General features: G+C 33.0%; 1 long non-coding RNA gene across 2 annotated transcripts; it reads right to left on the bottom strand.

Moving 5' to 3' along the window:
* Window positions 1-127: 127 nt before the first annotated feature.
* Window positions 128-1,421, bottom strand: LOC134257669 (uncharacterized). Of its 2 annotated transcripts, none has more exons than XR_009989975.1 (3): window positions 1,346-1,421; window positions 470-580; window positions 128-228 (listed from the first exon to the last, which is right to left on the bottom strand). It is a non-coding gene; the product is annotated as an uncharacterized LOC134257669 (long non-coding RNA). The 2 variants fall into 2 exon arrangements; XR_009989974.1 differs by having other exon boundaries at window positions 143-228; window positions 466-580.
* Between the last annotated feature and the right edge of the window lie 3,567 nt (window positions 1,422-4,988).

The raw sequence follows: 4,988 nt of genomic DNA, 5'->3' as shown, positions 1-4,988 counted from the left end.
CTTATACGAGAGAGTCTGTACATGTAGAAATGTTATATTCTGTATTATTAAGCTCCTTAAAAGTAAAAAAAATCTTGTTTTTCTTACGTGTGTGATGAACACAACCAAGGTTACAGAGTTAATTGGCATAAATCTGGGTATACGGGTGTCGAAACCTTCCTTTGGTGACCAGACTGCTTGCCACATTGTTTAACCGCCATTATTGATCTTTTCAAGGTTAGACAACTCCTGAAATCAGAGAAATGCTAGTGTAAATGAGAGTTACCTGTCCCTCTTGAGGTCTCACACAAGAAAATAATTTCACAGTATATTACTATATAGCTTGAAGTAGATAATTTAATTTATGAGACTCTCAGCAGAAAATTCATGAAAGAGAAGATAGAGATGAATGCTAAAAAAAAATGTGAGATCCAAAAAAATATGCCTTATGTGTTTTTTATAAAAGAAAATGGACAGTAAACTTACCTACCCCGAAATGCACGTGTGATTCACATGTTGACAAACAGCCTACACAGCCATCCAGGAAGTTGCATCATGCGAACTTTAAAAAACGATTTTCTTTGAATTCCATGGAATAATTCTGCTGAAGAAATGATATTCCTAGTACACGAGTCCAGTTTTAATACTGTAGGTCTAAATAAAATTGCCAGAAATGAAAAAAGCAAAAAGAAATTGTCTCTATATATATGAAACTTCAATTGACTAAGTTCCTTTAGCTTGGCTATTTCCTTGCGTAAGACTATACTATACTCAAAGTTAAGAAGAATGCTAAGAAGCAATTTCCTTACAACTTGCATAAATTTATTAAAACATATAAATAGTTATAGAATGTAATTGTAAAAATCATTTGTATGTTCAGGAATAAATGTTAAAATATAAAATGTAACAATCACTGCACATCATTTCCTCACCAAAAAGGAAACATCAATAATGCTTATAATGAAACAAAACCAGCAGTCTTTGACACTTCATTATAAACATATTTTACTCTATTTAGTTTTATTAAGAATAATAGTACAGTAAAACTCGGTTATAACGAAGTCACTGGGACCTCTGAAAGTACTTAGCTATATCCGTAAATCGTTATATCCGTATAAGTAATTCGTTAAATGTACATATTTGGGGACCCAAGATAACTTCGTTATATCCGTGTTCGTAATATCCGTGTTTGTACTAAACGAGTTTTACTGTATATATAAAATGCTCCCCATTTAACTCCAAAACTATTGTCCAAAACAGATAGAAGCTTCCACTTAGATTGGAAAGACACATTGTTTTTTCTTCAAATTTAACCCTGTTTATAAACTTTTATAAACTTTTATCAACGGACATTTGTTGCACTCACTAATCCTTTCTCTGTCTCTTCCTTCCTATAGTATATCAGGTCCCCACCTCTTGTTCCTCCAAATTGTTGCAGCATTCTGTAGTTAAATAACAATTAACAAATGAATTAGAATGTGTTGCTGTGAAGAAACTACCCTTCTATGTTTACATGCATCTGTTATGACATAATTAAGGAAAGAATAATATACCCGTGCTTCAGATAAAACATACTTTTAATTCATTGAAGGGTATAATTAAGAAAACAGGTGTTATTAGTATCTGACCTGATAAGCAAACTTGTGCAAATGAAATGGGTTGTAAACGGGGATTTATAAACATTAATTACTTCTGTCCTTCCTACAACAAATGAAACCCACGTTTAACTTAATATCGGCGATAAATGAACTTCCTTTCAAGGACTTTGATACATTATACAACACACACATTTGATTAAAAAGCAGACACAACCCTGACAATCTGTAACAGTTGTGGAAACATGTTATCGTATCATTTTCAGTTGAAATGAATTCGCTCTAATTATTCACATTCTCGCACATTATTTGCCAAAGAAATCTGCAATCGTGCATTGGATAGTGTCAGCAGATAGACCCTGACATAATTTTAGCCGATAATATTGATATCATGTTGAAATGTGCCCTTACTTTCAAGATAAATGCTGAAAATCCTCTCCACTGTTTCATCATGGAAGTCAAATGTAAATAAACAATCCTTCGGAACTCCTCACCCCTCTTCCGCTTATACTTGAAGAAATTTAAATGAGAGTTATCGCTCTTAGCCTTATGGACGAATGCAGGAACGTAAAGAAATTTCAGAATTTAAACTGTGCATACACATAAGCAGATGAATCTAATGTTAATGTCATTGAAAGTACACGAAATATTTAATAATGACTTACAGGGAAATATACATTGCTGAATTGTATATATTATAGCGTTCTTATGTCTGTTAACTGCAAATTTTTTTTTTCTCTAAATTTTTACCTTCACTATTAACTGAGTACTGTTTCCTTTTCACCGCAATGAAATTAATTTGTTTATTTTAACTTTTTTTGTATATTTTTTAACCATTTGCCTACCCTACTCAGATTACTCAAAATATGTTGGCGATTATTTTCGAGAGAAATAGATGTGAATTATTTAAAAGTGTATATCAGAAAATTTTCCTAAATATCAATTGAAGTTTATGCCTAAAATTGAATTGCATAGATGTTTAGAACAATGAAATCCGTTATCTTTTCCCTGTCCTGACATATTTGATTTGTAGGAAGGCGTTATGCATTTAAGGAAATTAATAATTTATTGATGAATATCAATTATACTGAATATTTTCATAATTTGCTTGTTTTTAATAGCTTGTAACTTCAGGGTTAGCCAAGATTGAAATAATTCATATAGGCGCGGTGCTTGCACCCTCCCCCACCCCCACCCACTACACCCTCAACCATGGATGCTTTAGCTTAGTGTTATGACCGAAGTGAACCAGAGGCCTAGCTCTTCGGCAGAGCGAGCGTTCGCGAGCTCTCGCCCAAATTCCTTATACCTCCATTTGTAGGTTAAATTCACCGACCTCGGAACCGCGTGGCTAGGGGGTGGGGTGGGTTGAATTAGCAGTAATGGACAAAACTATATAGACATGGAAGATTTCTTTTATTGATGTATTGGTTAAGCCCCCTGCTACTACTGTCCCCCCCCCCCCCCACACACACACTTAAAGTTTCCTTCCAATGCCCATGCTCATAGATATTGCTTAAAATGCCAAAGATTTCCTCAATGGAAATACTATATTTTCTTTCTATTATTAAGCAATGAATTTGGTATGATAGTTTAGTTACCGGTATATCTACTGATGGAAATGAAGAAGGTAAATCTACGTAGCCTATAGTTGAATCCAGAGGAAAATGAATATTAAAAATGGAATGAAAATGTGAACTGCATTTTGTTTTGAAATTATTATGTATTTAAAATGTTGTCAGAACCCTGAAAATCTACTAATATGAATATTACAATTAAACAACATGTACCAGTAATTATATAGTTTCTTTATAAGATTATAACTTAGCACAGTTTCTACAGCCTTGTGATAGCCCATTTCTTGAAATCTGAATGTGAATAGATCATTAAGATTTAATTTTAATTTCAATTCAATTTAATTTAATTTGTCTGACAATTACCATGTCGGCATACATTAATTTGTGAATTCGAACATTAATAACCTAACACAAACGTACACCATGAAGACATGCATAAACACGTTGAGAAATATGAGTTGAACAAAAATGTGTATTTCTTAATATCTAGTTATAATAATGTATAGCCCATAACAGAAAATAAAATGAGATTATTACAATATGTGAATATGTTATGTATAGTCACTATAGTGTTATTAAAAACTAAATTTTAAATTATTTATGAAATTGGTTTTTGTAAGTCATCCTGATTACCTCAGTGGTTATCGAACTTAGCTACCCAGTGATGCTCGAGGTCCGGGGTTGGAATCCCGGTCCAGTCATTGTACCGGTCACAGTACGTGGTCTTATGCAAGTAATAATTCTGTCTATCATACCACAAGTAACTCTTTTAAGATGTTGAAATATACATTGTGTGTGTTATATTAGTGTACAAGTTAAAAAGTTTTGAATTCTCTGTGAAATGTGAAACCTTTTCTGTTATAGTTTAATTATTTTCTTATAAATTTATACATTTGAATGCCTATATGTAGTTAAATTTTCTTCAACTTTTTTAAAATGATTGTCAGATGTTGTTAAAGTGTAATGAATAGATAAGAAAATCTTAACTTAAATGAAATATTAGGAATCCATATATTTCCCATATAACCAATATATATGAAATCACTGTTTATTCCCCTAGTACTTTGCTATTCCGGAAAAAATAGCGGTGTCGTTTTCTTCATTTATCATTTACTAAATCCGAATTACTCCTTTCTTTATCCGTGAAGAGAAAGAAACCGCGAATATTCTTTTTGAATATGTAGAATTGGAAAGCCTTACTAGATGGGAATATAATATGGAAAGGTGAAATCAAACATAAGGGAAAGCTAATGACCCTATTGAATTATACTTATCAGAATGTGAAGGTGTATTGATATATACTGACGTCAATCCTCGCTATTGGTTAGAAGTCAGGCGGGATTTCCAGTTTCGCGGAGAAGTTATGGCCCGATGTAGCGACAAGTAAGGAAATGAAGAAAGTTTCAGTGAATAATATGTATAGATATGTCAGTGCTGCATTACACAAACACAATGCCTTCCTGGTACTAACAGCTAGAAACAGTGGACTTTAAATCCAGCCACTTGTGACATTAGATACAACGTGTATCAGGTAGGCCTATGTTATGATATTGGTATATTTGTTAGAGAAATCTTTTTGAATTGGATGACCAGCCTTATTGGTTCCTATCAGACTGAACTGGAGAGATTTTTCTACCGTTGAATTTTAAAAAATCCTCCTGTCGCTGGTTCGTTTTCGATGGACCTAATTTTAGCAAGAGTTACTTCCCGTTGACGGCCATAGTGGAGGATTTCTTCGTTGTTCAAACAGTTATAAATTTATATATACTCACCGTCAATGGAAACGCAACACTCTCTTTTTAGGGTGAAAAATTATATACGGGATATAACTATGTAC

This window comes from Saccostrea cucullata, unplaced genomic scaffold, assembly GCF_032062105.1.
Source record: "Saccostrea cucullata isolate Sc308-1 unplaced genomic scaffold, CSIRO_AGI_Scuc_v1 ctg16489, whole genome shotgun sequence".
Lineage (NCBI taxonomy): Eukaryota > Metazoa > Mollusca > Bivalvia > Ostreida > Ostreidae > Saccostrea > Saccostrea cuccullata.
Note: the sequence above shows the minus strand (reverse complement) of the source record. Positions and strands in the feature narration are given on the sequence as shown.